Below are 19645 nucleotides of genomic sequence, written 5' to 3'. Positions count from 1 at the left end.
TCTGAAGTGAAACATATCCAGCTTCGGAAGGTGAGTGCTGACGAGATCGTGTCTCGTAGAATCCCCAAAGGCATGATTTCATGCAGCTGTACATACATTCGCGGCATCAAAAGGTGAAGCATATTGCCTTCCTTTCGTTAACCCATGGAGCTGCCCTCTCAGTCTACCATGAAGACGTAATCTTCTGCGACTTTAACGTCCCCGGAGTAGCCTTCGAGCTGTTCGTTGGGAGCCTTCAGTCCATTGTTGCAAGCCTTCAGCTCGTTGTGCACAACACAACACTCCGGCTCGTTTGACTGATTCCGTTCGATAAGGTGACTTGTCATGTTCAGAAGCAACCTGCGTAAATCCCGTTGAGTCGTTCGCTAGGCTTTGAGCCGATCCATGTTCCTTGAAGGCAAAGTCATTTCCTAGGGCCAGGCCGTTAAGATCTCAAAGTTGCCGGTTTTTCGGCACCAGAAAATGTGTAATAAGCAAATCTTCGCCGTCGGTGGGGAGTTGAGAACACATTTATTCTTCGGAGCGCCGATTATCCGCGTGCATATTCAACTACGTTCAGGATGCCAGCACCACAGCAGCCTCTTTATTGCCGCGCTTTCATCGTCGTCTTCTACGAGCGCATAATTTAATACTATCTCTGGGATCAGCCTAAGAAGAAAGCTGAAACGTGACGTCAAAAACAACATACCCACTCGTATTCGCACTCGTATTCCAACTTAACCACTCGCACTCTAAACGACTCCAGCACAGTTTTAGATATTTTCCTTGCTAGCAGAAGCATATGCCACCGTAGTCGAGATGCACAAATATACGAAAGAATTTAGGATCAAAACATAGTCTCCACCCATCCAGCTATGCTTTGTCAAGAAATGCTATGAAGAGCGAGCGTTGTACCTGTGTTTTCGCGTGCTAGTGACGTGGACATTCTAGACATTTTAGACAATTTTCTTGGTAATTTTCAACACTTTTTAGACAAAATGAGTGCACTGTCGACGACATGTTATGCTTCTTCAAGGACCTGTTGAGAAACTTCATCAATAATGTCGTTCCACACAAGCGCAAGGTATTAAACCAATCGAGTCCCTGGTTGACGAAAAAAATTGTGCGCCTAGGACGTAAACTAAACAAGGTAAGAAAACAACAATAAACTAAACCGTCAATGTCTGGCATACACAACATAACTGAGGTGCGTATAAAGCTAAGAGGCAGTTTGAAGAAAGTGAACAAAAATATCAAATTGAAGATTATGAAGGATTTCCTTCTAACGTCACCAGACAAGCATTGGCTGTACCTTTCCACCAAAAAAAGGTGCAATTCCGAGCATATCAGTCAACAACACAGTAGTAACTGATCAGAGGGATATAGCAGAAGCAATGAATCATTAGTTTTGCTCAGTTTACACATGTGATAATTACCTTACTTCCGATTTTGCCGCTTATGAAGAAATCACAGCTATCGAGGGGGTGTCTACCTCCGAAGAAGGCGTACTGTCACTTCATCCTTATCTGGATCCTAACAAATTGCCAGGACTTGATGCCATACCGAACGCCTTCCTTATAAGGTATGACGAATAGTGTGTCAAATATATATGCTTGAGTTTTAAAGCGCCACTTTCACGCACTGAACTTCCGAACGATTGGAATTATTTAAGATCACACCAGTACCTAGAAGCAATGATCACTCGCTTGTGTCCTTGTGAGTCACCAGAAATTACTGCTTTTCAAGCCAATTCTGGAAAACGAGTCTTTCGTGGATAGAAACATGTCTTTTCTGAGAAGCCAATGTGTAACAGCCGATGGTGTAAACTCAGACTAAGGTCGCATTAAATCATGTGTACCATAGGGTTTTATTTTATGACCGTTGGTTTTCCTGCTATTTATCAATGACATCGTACAAAACGTATCTGTAAATATAAAACTTTTCGCGGAAAAGTGCATCTGCATCAAGAAATTTGCGGCCCGAGTGATCAAGAATCTTTATACGCAGCGTTGTCCACTTTGCACACCTGGTGTATAAATTAGGAAATGACAATTAATTACCAAAAAAAAGCCGCGATGAGCGTGACACGGAAAAAGTCATAGTTATTGTTCACTTGACGCATTGATGGCCATGCTCCGTCAGAGGTCTCTAGGCATAAGTACTTGGTAATAATTCTCACATCTGACTTAAAATGGATTGACCATGTCGAGTGCATTGAAAAAAGGACCATGAAAAATCTCTGTTATCTAGTGAAGAGACTTGGAAATGCTACAGCGGACATGAAACTTCTCGCATACAAGACATTTCTTAGACCGTCGTTGGAGTACGCAATTGTAGTGTGGGATCCCTCTACTGGTGTTCAATGTAATATACTAGAAAGTGTTAAAAAAATCTATCCGATCTGTCGTTAATTGTTATAGCTGGCAATCTTCGCCGTCACTCCTTTTACGAAAAGTGGAACCCGAAGTACTACAACGAAAAAGCACGGAAAGGCTGACATTCTCTTATTTAGTTTTTCGTGACAAAATCGGACTTGATAAGGCATCGTATATAAAGCCATCATCAGAATGTGCAGTGCGCTGTTTTCACTGTAAGAAAGTTGTAGACTTCATGAATCGGACGATATGTGCAGATTTTCATTTTTTCCGAGAACAACCCGTGAATGGGTTTCCGTTCACCAGCTGACGTTGTAGCAAGTGAAACAGTCGAACTATTTATAAATGCACTCAGGAACCAATCCTCATTTTTTCTCGTTGTATTGATTATTTAATGATGCATTTCATCATAAATGTTGCAATGTTTTCTTTCGGTGTTCAGTTATTCTTCCATTTTTCATCATGTCACTGTGATGTTATATGTTGGAACTAGTTTGCCAAAAATTATGTATGCTCACTCCTGCTTAAAGGGACACTAAAAGCAAATACATAGTCGACGGGGAACCTCGCAACGCTTTTTTCGTGCCAAGAAAAGACTTAGTTTACGAGAAAATTGTATCTGAAGGGTCCGAATACCTTTTTCGAAATTCAAATCTGCCGCCACCCTACTAGGGGAGTGGTAACGTTGCATACGTCTTCCCAACCTTTGCTGCCGTCGGTGAGTAAAACGGCCCCCGACAGACGGCGGCACCGAGCCACGACAGAGTGGCAGCTTCGCCGCTGCAACTGCTTTTTGGTCAAGTGGCGTAGACCGTTCGGGCATCCCGCGACATCACATGGAGGTAGAATTCTCTGCAATTTGCAGTTTCTGCGAGTTTATCGAGCCAGCAAAACCAGCGCACCACATCGCGATCAGGAAAGCGCCAAAACGTGAAAGCTTGGGCGGCGCAGAGTCGAGCGACAGCGAAACCTTCCGGCCGCTCGCGTCGTTATCAACGGTAATTTCAATGAGTTCTTTTTTCTAAACATGAAATAGGACTGGAGCAGTAGCATTTTGTTTGGTCTTATAATACAATACGAAGATGTGTTTTGCAACGAGTAGCTGAGTACTAGTGACATAATTTAACTGAGGAGCGGTTTCGTCATCGGACAAGTGCTTGAATGTCCCGCTGGAGTCTGTATTCATGTCCGGCACTTAGCTCGATTGTTCGATTATTAAGGCTCTGTTGGCGATAATATTGACGTCTTAGAGGTTCCCGAGCACTAATCTATCTCTTAACTTTACTTAGTATTCTCCTTTAGTGTCCCATTAAGGCCTGGCAACCAGGCTAGCAGTCTAGAATAAGTAAATAAAGTAAGTAAAGATCTCCGATGCGGGAAAGTGGAGGTAAGTCACGAATGAAGACATTGCCTTCAAAACGCGCATAAACGTACTGTTTAAATCTGAGCCCAAAGCAGGTTCCTGCCTATACCAAAAACCAATCTCGGAGGTTGTTTTTGTTGACTGCATGCGCCGGAAGTGATGGCCAGAGCCTGACGTACCTTCTTCCCGTGCGTTCTTAGTTAGCGCGTTCGGCCACCAATTGCGTATAGGTTGTGTCCCAAGGACGACTCTTTCCTGGTAGCTAAAGCTGACCCTGAATGTCGTGTGTTTTTTAAGTACATGCACCAAAAAGGATTGAGAGGCCAGAGACACTTCTTGGTCGTCAAGTTTTTGACATCACTTATTGGCGGTGGGAGTGCCGCCATTGGCGGTGGTGAGCAATGATTTTTTTATTGAGCCGCCACAGTTTCCGGGTGAAACTAAGGCTCAGCAGGTCGCCTGGACGGCAGCAATGAGACAGTAACGTTGACAAAGCGCATGGTTAATACGCATGGTTGCGAAAAATTAAACGCAGTTTTGTTATTCGAATGCTGTCGCAGTAAAAGCTCTAATGCGTGGCGAGGCAGCTCTAACGAAATCTGCCCTCCACATATTCCTACCTCTGGTACCCGATCTCACACCGCGTGCACTCGTCTGGCAATGACGTCACACCTTTGGCACATTCTAAAAAAAGTTTGCACCCTTTGGGTAGTATTTTTACCCCAAAAAATAATCCTCACCTGTCTTGCCTGCATTTTCTCTCTTTAACACTGCTAGCCCGCTACTTCCTAGCCGCGCACGCTTGCGCGTTAGCAGTTTGACACAGCATTCTCGACAGGAAAGTAGCGAGCGCCGAGTTTTCAAGAGAGGAAACGCAAGCAAGGCAGATGACTATTATTTTGAGGGGCAAGATAAGCCCCAAGGGTGTAAACTGTATTTTAGAGTGCAGCTCGCCAGCACGTAGTCCTCATAGCCTACTGATGCACTGCCGTGTATCTGACGGTGCTGCGTGCGAATATTTACACCAAATACGAATTCCACAGTGGAGTTAATGCGACAGCGGTGTAATAAATCGCAGACAGTTTGTATCAATTGCAACAAGTTGAAACATCGAAGTGGCGATGGTGATGAGGATAAAAATGCATTTTTAGAGGTTGTATGAAGGCATATTAGGTTCATTAACAAGTGAAGCAAATGGTGGCGAATTCAGAGCCTTCTTGGGAGGTGCATCATTGAAGAAAGCCATAAGGGAATCCATAATGACCCTCTCGGAGCTCTTCGATCCTGTCGCTGGCCTACTGCAGGTGTCGTAGCACCTAAAGACAGCGTGAAACTGGTTATCAAACTTGTGTTCCGCTGTCGTAAGCTTTCCTAAACCAGCTGAGCGTTTAAAATAGTCGGCTACAAAATGTTATGTCTATGCAGCTCTACCAGGAACTTGTGCATTTTAACCAGAATGATTCGGCTAGGGCATATCATTCCTCGAATGGTCGCATATATCATACAACATGCCATGGGAAATTTTAAGATATTTTAGAAATTTACTGATATTTTGAAATAATATTTCAGAAATGGTACAGTCGTGCTTTGGAAATAAAGAGCGCAAAATAGACAACTACGAAGAAAAAGAAGAACACGACACTGGCGCTGACTCACAACTGAAGCGCTAGTGTCAGCGCCAGTGTCCTGTTCTTTTCCTTCGTCCTTGTCTGTTTTGCGTTGCTAATTTCCGAAGCATGAATCACCACCAACTCGCTGAAGTTTCTCTTCTAGTATGGTACACTCGACTTTGGTGCTTCATTATGCACCGCGTAGCAACTCAGAGCTGATGAAAAGCGCATGCAAAACGCAGTGTTGGAGACCTCAACCCTTTCCGTCTAACTTCACTTTTGCTCTCACTTTGCTTCTGACGCTCCAACAGGTGGTCTGTTGACGTCAGTAAAAGGGACTCGTGTCTGCATCTGCTGTATTCGACGCATACTCGCTGCATTTGCATTCCATTTCCCGAGTCCTGACAATCTCAACTTACTCTTTGTCATGTTTCTTCTGTAGGGAATGGGTTTGCGCCCGAAGATACCGAGCCACGACAGGGAAGACGTGGCTCTTGGTGATGATAGGTGATGAAGATCGAATTTAAATACTGCGCTCAGACTTAATTTTCCTACTATGCGGAAGCGGCCCACGTGGCCGCAGTAGAGTGTTAAGTACGGCTGCTAATATAAGGCTTTAGAGAGGCGTGCGCAATCTCTGTCCCGCGGTAGGTTTATTCGAAGGAATTTTTTAAACATCGTAGTTTTGTAAAGAGCCGCAAATTTGCAAACAATCTCGACATCTATTTCCTTGGGGAATTGAAAGTTATCGCGACCAGGGAGTCGAAACCTTAACTCGTGTCACCAATCGTCACATGAAGGTATTTTAGGGTTCACGCTATATAAGAGTCCAAGAACTGCTTGGCCGCCTGTTCAAAAATATCGCTTCGGCTAAAAAACTTCAGCTTTTTAAACACTAAAGCTGCATTCAGATTAAAAGTACATAAATACAGTTGCTATAACTTGAGAAAGACTGAAGAAGCCATAAAAAATGGACGCAGCCTGAAATCAGTGAGAAAGAAACTTGATGCAGGAAAAACCAAGCTCTATGCTCTAAAAGATAAGCAGGGTAATATTATCAGCAATCTCGAATATATAGTAAAAGTAGCGGAAGAATTCCATACTGACCTGTACAGTACCCAGAGCAGTCAGGATACCTCAATTAGATACAGTAATGAACGGGCTACAGAAACTCCGCCTATAACTAGCGATGAGGTCAAAAGGGCCTTGCAAGACATGAAACGAGGAAGAGCGGAAGGAGAAGAAGGAATAACAGTTGATTTAATCAAAGAAGGAGGAGACATAATGCTTGGAAAACTGGCGGCTCTTTAAACGAAGAGTCTATCGACTGCAAGGGTCCCAGAAAACTGGAAGAGTGTAAACATTACACTAATCCACAAAAAGGACAGATGTTAAAGAATTGAAAAATTTTAGGCCCATTAGCTTACTCCCAATTATATATAACTAATTTACCAAAATAATGTCCAATAAAATAAGAGAAACACTTGTATTTAATCAACCAATATATTCTACAGTGGATCACATCCATGTCATTAATCAAGTTATCGAGAAATGCGCAGAGTATAATAAGCCTCTCTATAGGGCTTACATAGGTTACGAAAAGACATTTAATTCAGTGGAGATACCAACAGTCACAGCGGCATTACGTAATCAAACAGTACAGAACGCTCACGTAAATACATTGGAACATATCTACGGAGGATCTAAAACTACCTTAATTCTACACAAGAAAAGCAGCGTGATACCTATAAAGAAAGGGATCAGACAGGGAGACACAATCTCTCCAATGCTATTCACTAACGGTTTGGAAGAAGTATTCAAGCTGTTAAATTGGGAAGGTTTAGGAGATGGATGGCGAATATCTCAGCAACCTTCGGTTTGCCGATGACATTGTTCTATTTAGCAACAATGCAGACGGCTTACAACAAATGATTGGGGACCTGAACAGAGAGAGCGTAAGAGTGGGATTGAAGATTAATATGGAGAAGATAAAGATAATGATAAATAGCCAGGAAAAAGAACAAGGGTGCAGGATCGCCAGTCGGCCTCTAGAGTCTGTGAAGGAGTACGTTTACCTAGGTCAATTAATCACAGGGAACCCTGCTCATGAGAAAGAAACTCACAGAAGAATAAAAATGGGTTGGATCGCACACGCAGACATTGCCAGCTTCTGACTTGACGCTTACCATTATCATTGAAAAGGAAGCTGTAAAATCGGTGCATTTTACCAGTGCTGACATATGGGGCAGAGACATGGAGACTGACAAAGAAGCTTGAGAACAAGTTAAGGACCGCGCGAAGAGCGATGAAACGAAGATTGCTAGGCATAACGTTAAGAGACAGAAAGAGGGCGGTTTGGATCAGAGACTAAACGGGTACAGAGGATATTCTAATTGACATCAATAGAAAAGAATGGAGCTTGGCTGGTCATGTAATGCACGGATTAGATTACCGTTGGACCATTAGAGTTACAAAACGGCTACGAAGAGAAGGGACACGCAATTGGGGACGACAGAAGACTAGGTGGAGCGATGAAATTAGGCAATTCGCGGGCGCTAGTAGGAATTGGTTGGCGCAGGACAGGGGTAATTGGACATCGCAGAAGAGGCCTTTGTCCTGCAGTGGACATAAAACAGGCTGATTATGATGATGATGATAATGATGATGATGATGAAATACACTTCACTTGAAGGAGCAAAATTATAAACTGTGGCTCACAACTGCTTACTACCAAGAGGTATCGCAGCTTTCAAGCGCTGCTTTAGACCGCGCTCGTCCAATATGTCACTATCCCATTTCAGTGCAGAAGCCGCGGCGTCGCGCCTAACAACGAAGTGGCATTCGTCGTTTACCTGCGAGCTTTAACAAAAAAAAATTCATGCTGCTTCCCGTCATTGGCCCTACCGCCGCCGTGCTGTCCTGCTATCCACGTCGCGTGGACAACTCGTGCATGCAGAGTCAGAGGGTTTTCAAGGACACGGAGTGCGCACAGCCGTAAAAACAACGGGGCGAAGCGGACGCACAGTCCACACTCCACTAAATCGGCTCTTTGCATGAACGAGGACAGCGTTGTTCTTGCCGTGATCGCTGAGGGCACGCACACTACAAGAACACAAGCGTTCCGCCTGAGCTGTAGTAAACGTCACGCTAACGTTATCTAGTATTCCACTGAGGGATGACTTAAGGCAGGCGGCTTTCCGTCAGTCTCACGTCGTATAATATTATATGTGACACGTAATTAATCGGCAACGCCACTGGCAGCGTACGTCATTGCACCAGCGCGCCAGCATTGTGAGCCGCCTGGTAGCTGCTAGGGCGCTGCTTTCTCTGCCTAGCAGAAGTAGCCTTGAGTGCTGTGTCGCGCAATCCTGTAGCAGCGGCACACTGTCCAGCGAGTTCAAGCGCCACGCTACATCTTCCAGTGCAATATCAGCGGCCTTAAACCCCACATTTCGGACTTTCGTCCCTTTCTTTTAAGAACAAGTTTCCAATCATCGTCATTTGTGAGCGCCATCCGTCTATCAGTATATGAAGCTTTCATGTCAGCCACCTGTAGCGATCGCAGCAAAGTCATCGTTTACGTCAGATGCGATTTCACTTATGTTTTACAACCAGTGGCACCTGATGACTACAATCAGTACATATGTTTGACTATGAAGTGCAAGAACATCGCACTCACGCTCGTAGGTGCCTACACTTCACCTTCGAGTGGATTTGACAACGCCATACTAAGTGCAATTTTAACAGTGACACGTGGACCATGGATTATCACCGGCGATTTCAATGCGAATCATCTGCTATGGAGAAGCTTAAAGACCGACTGTCGAGGAAGACATTTACTATCCTTCGCTTCAGCACGTGAACTCTGCTGCCTAAATGATGGCAGTCCCACATTCTTGCGGCGCTTGACATACAGCAGCTGCCTGGACTTAACTTTTGTTTCAAGGTGCCACAGTGCCAGTGTGAAGTGGTTTCCGGACAACGAAACGCATGGTAGCGACCACGCTCCAACATATGGTAAAATCGACGACATACGATGGTCACACTCTACTACAGTTCTTCAACGCTTTGACCGGCCTAAATACACGATGCTCATGGAGAATTGCCAAAGTATCCAGCACTGTCTTTCAGGCAACCTCGAAGAGCTAATTAAGGAAGCTGCTCAAGAAGCCACAAGAATTGTTAGGCCTATTCCTAAGTTTTCTTTATTCGAAGTAGAATTGGAGCGCCTTCGAACAATTCGCCGTCGCGCGGAATGAAGCTACAGACGCACTAAGTCCATCTACGACCTAAGGGAGGCGAGACCCATACAGTAGAGGATCTAGTGTAGCATCAACTCCCTCAAGTCCATAAGATGGAAGACTTTCTGTGATTTCCTTGATGCACATAAACCCCTGTCACATTTATGGAGAACGGTGCGCAGTTTTCGAACGTCAGCGCAATAACGCCACCCCTTCAAATGCTTGGCTATCGGCCGATGTCGCTGAGACATCGCCGCAGCGGAGGACTTCTGTTTGAAGGTTGTTGGTCTACCGTCTTCGTTTCCCGCACATGATACCCATAACGTGCCAATCTCGCGGGATTATCGTGTGGACAATCTGTTTTCCATCAAGGAGTTGCAAGTGGCGTTAGCAGCGGGCACACGTTCCTCATCGCCTGGACTTGATGGGTGACATACGCAGCTCTTGGCAGCCTCGGTCAAACAGCCCCGCATGCTCTTCTAGACGTGTACAACAATTCATGACGGGAAGGAGAGGTCCCTGCTGCATGGAAGTCCAGCCGCCTTGTGCCTCGGCTCAAACCATGTAAATCACCCCTAGACGAGTTGACGAGTTCTAGACGGGTTCCTAGACGAATTGTCTAGGAAAGGTGATGGAGAAGGTGGTCCTGACACATCTATAGTTGTATCAAGAACACTACGAGGTATTCCCTGACGCTATGGCAGACTTTCGACGCGGACACTCTTCCGCAGACGACGTCATAGATCTTGTCTCTTCTGTTCAGCACGAAAAAAATCTAAGGATACTACCAGGGGTGATGTTCCTTGACGTTAAAGGCGCTTATGACAACGTAACCCATCTAGCCATCGTGCACGCCTTGGGCGGTGTCGGCCTATATGACCTTGTTTTTCGATGGATAATCAGTTACTGGAAGGACAGATCATTCTTTCTGCAAAGAGAGGATGGTCCATCATCCCTACAGAACGCCTACCGTGGTGTACCATAAAGTGGAGACTTGAGCCCCACTCTATTTAACCTCTTGTTTATCGACCTGGTTCATACCCTTCCGCAATCCGTCCATGTGTCGAGCTATGCAGACGATGTATGCATTTGGTCATCAAAAGAGACGCATCGTCAGGTGCGCGTCGGACTCCAAAAAGCGGCCGTACTAACCTCAGGTTATCTTCGAGCCCGAGGTCTGAAGATGTCCTCCGAGAAGTGCTCTATGGTCGCTTTCACGTGTAAAGCAATAAGATCGTACATTGTAAGAATTAATAGACAGCCCATTGCCTACGAGAAGACGCACAGCATTCTAGGAGTGATAATAGATCGAGACCTGTCCTGGAGTCCTCATGTCTCCTACCTAAAAAAGAAACTAGTCCTTATGACCCACGTGCTCGGAATCCTTGCATGGATGTCATTCGGTACTTCTGTGAGTGCGATGCTCCACCTCTATAACGCACTGTTCCTGAGCCTGCTGCGCTACAGCTTACCTGTACTGGGTGGGACCGGTAAGACCAACTTCCATGTCCTCCAGTCTGTGCAAGCTCAAGCTCTGGGAATTTGTCTTGGCCTCCCCAGATGTGCATCTACGGTAGCCACAATTGCCATCGCCCATGACCACTCGATCAATGCGTATATTCCAGTCGACGCTTTAAGGATGCACATCTCGCACTCCGCCCGACTTGCATCGCATCATCTCGCCTCCCTTCCTATTGCTCAACCTCGTCCAGCGTTTAGCAGGATTATTTCCGCCAACCAAGGAACTTTACCATAACACTTCATGCCTGCAGCACGACCATCCCTGCCACTGTGCTGCCTGCATCCACTCCAGGCGTCTTTGTCATTCCCGGCACCAAAAAGAAAATGCACATGTCATATCTGGCCCTCAAACAAGCCGTGCTTTCATTCCTACATGACAAGCACGAAAAGCGGATCCACGTTACATGGATGGTTGTGTCTCCTCTAAACGTCCAGCTGGAGCAGTGGCAATTGCCGCAAAATCGTCACTATCAAATTCAAGACGTCTGACATTACATTATGGACGGTTGTAGAACTCGTAGCTATCCTTGCTACTCTGAAGTTTAATGTTCACGTATCATCACATTCATGGTCTATTTTTGTGACTCGAAGGCAGCTCTCCAGTGTCTGCTGTTTCCTATCAACCATGGACCTAATGTGCAATTACTCGCAGACATGTGAGAACTCCAACGTCACGCAATCGACAAGGTATACAGCACCATCTACCAGTGAATACCGGGTCACTGCGAAATTTCGGGAAATCACAGTGCGGATGAGGCTGCCCGATCGGCCTACGATGGTGTCCATATTAGACCGATACCACTGTCGAGAACAGGTGCGGCCACAAGTCTTCGTTCCCTCGTACGCGAGCTTCTGGAGACTGTAGAACACCAGGTAATTCAGGAGCGCACGTCTCCACAGATTGGCTTCACGTCTGCAACTCCATCTTCCACAAGGGTTACCATGTGCGGAAGCAACACTTCTGCGCCGCCTGTGGCTCGGCGTGTGCATTCACTAACTTCTATTCCTTCCTCATTGGAATGGCCGACAGCCCTACTCACGGCACCTGCGTCTGCGAGGAGACGTTCGAGCGCTTTTTCTGTGACTGTTCCCGTTATAATGCGCCAAGAAAAATGCTCGTGACCACGCTAGAAAAACTGGACAATCGTTCCCTTCAAAGAAGAAAAAGTTCTAGAACACTCGTCTAGACGAGTTTCGGCACTTAACGTCTCAAGGGCTCTGTTGAAGTTTTTAAGGACCTGTGAATTGTGCGACCGTCATTTAATGTTGTAGCGCGTAGCATCGCCTTACTCTATGAATTTTTCTCAGTGTTTCTTTCTTTCGCCTTTTATTCCCTTTAACATTTTCCCCAGCACAGGGTAGCTAGCCGGTACTTACACTGGCTAAACACCCTGTCCTTCCTCTCCTTTTGTCTCTGTCTCTGTCTCTCTGCATCTTTCTAGCGTCATCGGTGCTTCACCCGCTCGTGAGCCTGCAAGTTCTTCTGCCTATTAAGCATAATTTTCACGAGCTCACGCTATCGAAAAATCTCATATGAAATTATACTTGCCACGTGTACATTGTTACGAGCGGTCTACCCGTTCAATGTGTGCCTCGTATGAAAGCAAATGTACCCTGTATTCATTTATATGTGCTTCGTACAGAACGATTCGTGCCACGTATAGAACCAAATGAGCCTGGCATCGATTCTTTGTGCCCTGATTGCGCATTAATGTGTTCATTGTATGTGCTTCTGCGCGGCAGTGTCTTGGCCCAAGGGGATGACATGCAACCTTCATGCCCAAGCAGCTATCTTAATGTAAACTTGTTCGTGTCTTGTAAGAGCTTTAAATGCACACCTGCATGGTACAAAATTTCCTACATATATTGTACAATTAGCTCTGCAGGATCACTTGAATAGCTGTGTTTGCCAAATATTTACGCTGCCGAAATTGCTCCTCAATTCCTACAGTGAGCACTGGTGACAGTAACAGTGCAGTAAGATCTTGTATGAAACATAATTACAAAATCAGTTGCTTTCCAGTAAAAAATTTCAAACTCTATTGTTGCATCATTCTTATTCTGCGCTATATTTCGCAAGAAAAAATGTTCAATCAGGATGATGTTAAGTAGATGTAAGTCCAGTAGTTGCGATGAAGCCGCTTAATAAATGAAATTGTGGAGAGGTAATCAGAGCATGCAAAAACTTCAACTATTCAATGTAGCGACAGGCAGAAAAAGTGGCAAGCTGAAGATTCTAAAGATGGGAACCATTACAATGAAAACCATTGCAAGACAGCCATGCTTGCAACACGTGCCAGAAAACGAAAGCTGAGTAGTTATATGGTGTACATTAACACAAAAGTTTCAATGACCCCCAAGTTACTCATTTGCTTAACATATTGTGGGATACATGACAAAGCTGCTTTATAAATGATGATACATTGTCTATATACATATATTGTATATATATATATATATATATATATATATATATATATATATATATATATATATATATATATATATATATATATATATATATATTTTCCGGGTTGTGTGAATTTACTATTAAAATTTATTACTTAAGTCCCCTACTGTTCAACATTTAGGACAATAACAGTAACTTCGATGGTTATATTGTTCCGTGCCACAAGCAGAAGCCCCATGGGAAATAGATAAATAGATAGTCGAGACGTTGCCGAAAACAAGCAAATTGAAAGCTTCGTCGGCGATGCCTTTTAGAATATGTGACACTTTATCGGTTTCGGACCATGGTCAGCTTTGCGGCATAGAGCAAAGACGTCTACGATGTAGGAAACTAGCGGCTCCGTAGATGACTGAGCACGAGACGCAAGAGCGTTTCTCGCGGCAGCCTTGCGCCCAATGGGGTCGCCGAACAGTTCCCCGTAGCTTCTCTTTGAAATTGTCCCAACTGGTTATCTCGTCGTCCTGCGTATGGTGCCACACGCGTGGGGTGCCGCCGAGATAAAAGATGACATTGGCGAGCATAATCGTTGGGTCCCACCTGTCATGAGCACTGGCGTGTTCATAGAGTTTGATCGAGTGGTCAACATCCTGGCCCTCCAGGCCAGAGAACACACCTTGGTCGCGATGTGGGGCGACCGTGACGATTAGAGCAGTGGGACAAGCCGAAGCCGTTGCAGAGGTGCACGCGTCACCGGGAGGCATGGTGACAAGCTCAGTGTGCCGTCCACTTCTGAGTTCCGTGGTGAGGACGGGGATAGCTGACCTCCACCAGAATGTTGCGCGTGGAAAGACACAGACAGAAGAGGCTATTTGCAGGCTATTACACTGGAGCCAGGCAGCCAGGCCGGCACTCGCTCGCGCCAAGCGCACCGACCAACTTCATCGTCGTTCTCACGGCGGCTCATTTCTCGAGCATCGCTCGATGATATCGTATTACTATTATGCTTGTTTTAGTCTGGTGTCCCGCTTCCACGTAGCTGGCAAATATGAAGCTTTGGAAAACAAGTGGTTTCAAAACATATTAGTCTAATGACTACTAATTCCTACGCTTTGTACAAAGGCATGAAACAAAGTGGTTATGTTGAATTAAAGCTTGTGTTTCTAGCTTTCAATAAATCAATTTTGAATGAAGTGCTGAAAGCCGGTACTCGCACCTAACATTTGTACTTCACAGTGCTTGCTTCTACTTACGTTATATTGTACTAAACATTATCTGAAACCCGATAAGAATTCCGCAAAGTGAATGGAAGAACGGCTTGATATTTACTAAACCAAACACTGCATGTGCTTGCAATGGCTAATTAAATGTGTAACTCAGGAATCCACACACTGTCAAATGTGTCATTTTAATGGAAGTGGGCCATAGGAGTTCCTTTTCTAGTTAGCAGATCGTTGGTTATGTCAAGATCTGTACCGTTGTCCAGACGAAAGCATATAAACTTCCCGCATGCATAATAATTTGGTAGGAAATAAACAGCCGATTACGAAGCTAACAAAATTGTGTGGATGAGGAGGAGGAATAAACTTTATTTGTGCATAGCAGATTTGAGACCTAGGCCTCTCTGCCTAGATGACAGCCTCGAGCCCTTGGGCCCTGGCGGCATCTTCGGCCTGCTGGATTGCCTTGAGTTGGTCTTCCGATGGACAGCTCAGCAACGCGGTCTCCCACTGCTCTCTGGTCTTGTTTATCTTATTCTGTGTGGGTGTCCGAGGGCGAGCCCAAACCATATGTCGTAGGTCGGCCCTTTCTTGACAGAATCTACACATATCCGTGTAAAGGTCCGGGTAGTAATGGTGGTAGGCCACCGGGTTCGGATATGTCTCTTATTGTAAGAGGCGCCATGCCATCACTAGACGCCTATTAAGCGAGGAGTCTGCCGGGAGGAAATGGGCCCTTCCTAATTTATAATGTCTGGCGACCTCGTTAAAGCTGGTCATCCACTCTCTCTTTGTTCCCAGTATTTGTTCCGTGTCACCTGTTCGTCCCGTCAGTTCTCGAGACAGGTTGTGCACTACTTTGTTACCGGGAAGAGAGGAGTGTGCGGGTGCCCATATAATGTGAATGTCGCGATCTTCCCGAAAGCTGTTTAAGATTCTCGGCGTTTCCGGCGAGATTCTTCCTTTTGCATAGTTCTTGATGGCTGTCTTGGAGTCGTTTACTACGATGTTAGCTTCCGTGGAGGCTATTGCCAGTGCTGAGGCAGCCTCCTCCGCCTTACGCGTTTTTACCATGCTACTAACTCTGCAGTCACCCTCTAGACTTTTACCAACTACCGACATACTCCGTCTATTTGCGTACTCCGCCGCGACCACATAGACCACGTCCCTGGCACTACGGAATCTTTTGTGGAGAGCTCTCACTCTTGCGTTTCTTCGGTCTTGTTGAAACTAAGGGTGCATCTCTCTGGGTATTGGGGGTATTGACAGATGTTCCCTTATTTTCCTTGGGATGTCTCTGCGCACTCCATGCTGAGCTTCGTAGGTTATTCCGATGTCGTCTAAGATCTGTCTCCCCGTCAAACTCTGTGTAAGCCTTTCATACTGCGCTGCTCTCTGAGCATCAATAAGTTCGTCTAGTGTGTTGTGCACGCCGAGCGCCAAGAATTTCTCGTTTGACGTATTTGCCGGAAGTTCGAAGGCTTGCTTATACGCCTTTCTAGTAATGTATTCTATCTCGGTTTTCTCCGCAGCGTCGAGCTTGAGGTAAGGGACACATATACAATACTTGCTTGCAATATTTCATTGTTATTTCTGTTTTGGTACTTTCTGTTTTCTGTATTTCTGTTTTTTCTGTACTTCTGGCGCTCCTGCAAGGGCCACTACAAGGCCTGCAGTATTTTCTAAATAAATAAATACGACTGATTACTCATGTTTCTATCAATCGGATCAGATTGCGCTCTTTCATGCCATAGTGCCTGTCGGACATCCGCTTTATTAGTCTGATTGTTTGTTGAACGCTATTGTCAAGTAGTTTGATGGTTTCTCCGTTATGGCCGTTTTCAGATATGCGGAGTCCAAGTATTCTCAGGCTCTCCACTATCGGTATCGTGGTGCCTTCTACTGTGACCCTAATGCCCGGCATTTCCCTAATGCTTTTTCGACCCCGGCATGTGGGTTTATAGAGCAGAAGTTCTGATTTTTGCGAGGAGCATCTTAGTTCCTTGTGTGGAATCATATTCTGTCAGCACAGGCTGAAAATATTTATTTGCTTCATCACTTACTTACTACAGGCGATGGAGGAATCAGGACATGTGCATTCATACAAATACTTGTGCAGAGTTACTATGCGCGGCACACCATATAATACCCCTGAATTCATGTCAAAACATTGTAACGCATACTGTTGAGTAATAGCTTATAGTGTCCTTTTAACTCGAACAGCGAACAGTGCACCAGTAAGAAATTTGGGCTCAGTATAAGTGATATGAAGGAATAATATACACTAGTTCAGATTAGCAGAAAATTACATTTGCCTTTAATATAGTGCACAGCCCTCTGTACTGAGAGCATGTTGAGATATTGACACGACATAGTAACGTTGACGTACTGTAACAAGTTTAGATAGGTTTGTTTAGAGCTCGATGTCCAGAGCTGCGTTCTTATGATCTTGTAAAAATACGACTCACGCCAATTTTCGAGGAATAAAAAGCCGTATTATTTAAGCCCCACTACAGTCATTTTCTACTATCAAGCAATAGCAGCTGTGAAAGGCACTCACTTAAGAAGACAAACACAAAATTCCATGATCACAATGTAACGTCATGCAAACGCATTATGGTTTCCATCGCTGATGCAGGTAAACCACAATGATAGTGTTTTAAGAAAACTGGAATGCACTGCAGCACTTGGTTGCAAACACATCGTACACCACCGCACATTTGTGGCATACACCACATAGGACATATGCATGCAGCGGAGACGAGTGGTTGCGTCTGAGGCAACTTCGGGGGTGACACGATAAACACAGGTGCGGGTAGCACAGTTAGGAACGCAAAACATTGTGGAGGGACTTCAGTACAGCTTACCAAAGTCCAACAAATCCTTCAAATCACGCCGCCGCCCCCCTCCCCCCAGCGAAGGCTTCCTAAGGAGGGCATAAACGAATCTCGCATGCTATGCGTTTTCTAGGTCCGTGCCCCAGAAGCAATTTAATACCGAAATTCCGCTATAGAATTTCTTCCTTCGCTAAACTATAGCGCACAATATAGACGATTCGATGGTTATATTTGTCTCGCCACACCTACAAGTAGTCGGGCGCAACACGGACAAAATGTTAGTGTACGTGGTAATGTTTCAGGTATCACGGAGGCCACAACAGCTTAACACGTATGCAAGTGGCGCTGTTGTTATTCTTTTGTTTTCAGCACGCAACAAGCCGCTACTTCTGTGGTGTTACGCTTCGCTTGTTTGATCGTGTGCTTTTGTGTTTGCTGTATTGAAATATGACGTATTTAGCGTGCACATAAGTGCCATAAGATAGCTTGTGTTTTGTTCCAAACTCGCCTTATGCGTGGCGAGTCAGGCAAATGTGAACCAACGATTTTCATGCCGTGGAGTGCGTTCCCATTGTGTGCGTGGTTGTGGGAAGTTTGGGGATGTTGCCAAGAAATAATGAGTATTATTAGCGTGCCTCAGCTCGTCTAATACGGAGCGGCATGTATGCTGGGAGTAACAGCGTAGACGCAGCACCGGCAACTTGGAGAGCACTTTTCGACCGCGTCGTGCTAGCGAGCACGATGGCGTCGTGCCATCGTGCTCGCTAGCTTCACACGTATTGTGCATGCTTCTCGTGCGTGCATAGAATGCGCGAACATAGCAAATGGAACTCCCACAGCAACAGTGGAACGTGCGTTCACGCTTGCTAGGGGCTGGTTGTCAGGATTTAGTTACGCAAGTTTATTGCCTCAGTGCGAAATTGAAAATCTTGATAAGCGTTTTCTTCCGATACGAAATATTGCGTTCGGAAATAATCGTGTTCATCATGTGCACTTGTGCGCGAGCTCCCGCTTTTCTGCTGAAGCTGCATAATAACAAATCATCTGCATTTTCACCCATTCTTACTGCAATTATGTTTCCTTAGCGCATAAATGTTTTGACGTTTTGAATAATCCCTGCTTACGAGATTTTCGGCTTATGAGCAGTTTTAGAGAAAAAAATGTCAGCAGTCAAAGCATGCTACTAGTACAACTTACTTTTCAATACCAAATTTGTTGCCATAACTTACACATAATTAAACATGGCACGAGACAGTTGATTAATCTAAGCCATGAAAAAAATGAATTGTTGTGTAGACAAACATTCCTTTTGGATGTGCTGCTGCTGCTGCTGACTGTGACCCACAACAGCGTCCACGTAACGGAGGAGCCACCAGAAATGCAGGCAACGCTTAGATGGCTACCGTAGCGCATTGTGAAATGTGGATGGTTGGTTCATGTAAGTATGAAGTATATGTGTTCCCAAAAGTAGGATCTCGGTGTCATTCGTGGTTAAGTTTGTGAACATATTACTCTACACAGCTTACTAAATAGGCTAAATATTTATGCAACTTGCTGATTATTTGTATTCAAGGCTGTCATGCAAATATTATTATTTTCTATATAAAACTATGTCCTGATATTGATCATTTTCTTCCATCAGTAGCATCAGTAGCATCAATAGCATCAAGTAAAATTATAGTTTTGCTTAGTGCACAGTATATTTATCATTTTTTTAATTTTGATTAGATTATTTTGATACTATTTCCTATGCAGTAGCTTTTATTTTCGTTTTTTTTTCTGCAACACGCCCGCGCAGTTTCTGTGTAAGTAAGAATTCAAAGTGTCCTGGGCCAAATATGCCTCAGCTCTAAGCACACGGCGTGTTTAGCGTTGTTTAACATTCGTATTCAGATTATTTCACTTGTTCCCAGAAATATTGCCACTGGCAAAAACACATTTGACGAGGTCGCACTTCTTGAGATCATTCATGAAGATCAGTATCCACTGGGCTGCAGTCGCTACAGTAGTGAGGTGTTTTCCAGGAAGCTTAATTTTTCCTCTCCCATTATTTTAAATTCTTGGCAAGCTATCCCCATTCATGCAAGTAGGA

Source organism: Dermacentor variabilis, chromosome 3 (genome assembly GCF_050947875.1).
Source record: "Dermacentor variabilis isolate Ectoservices chromosome 3, ASM5094787v1, whole genome shotgun sequence".
Classification (NCBI taxonomy): Eukaryota; Metazoa; Arthropoda; class Arachnida; order Ixodida; family Ixodidae; genus Dermacentor; species Dermacentor variabilis.
The sequence above is the reverse complement of the archived record's forward strand: the minus strand, read 5'-3'. Positions refer to the sequence as shown.